Source organism: Mastomys coucha, unplaced genomic scaffold, assembly GCF_008632895.1.
Source record: "Mastomys coucha isolate ucsf_1 unplaced genomic scaffold, UCSF_Mcou_1 pScaffold1, whole genome shotgun sequence".
NCBI lineage: Eukaryota > Metazoa > Chordata > Mammalia > Rodentia > Muridae > Mastomys > Mastomys coucha.
In genome coordinates, this window is record NW_022196891.1 from 68,846,695 (window position 1) to 68,846,897 (window position 203).

Sequence of the window (203 nt, forward strand, 5' to 3'; positions counted from 1 at the left end):
AACCTCCTCCATTAGCCAAGCCATCTGACACACTGCCAGCCTCTGCTTGGAAGCTGCTATCCCACCTGGGGAGTAAAACAAAGGCTCTCTGTGGACTGTCACCTCTCTTGGAAGTTCACTCACTGAGCTACAAGACTGCCTAGAGTCTGCACATAGGTCTGTGACCCTGCCTCCAAGTTATTTCTGTTGGTAAATCAAGATGC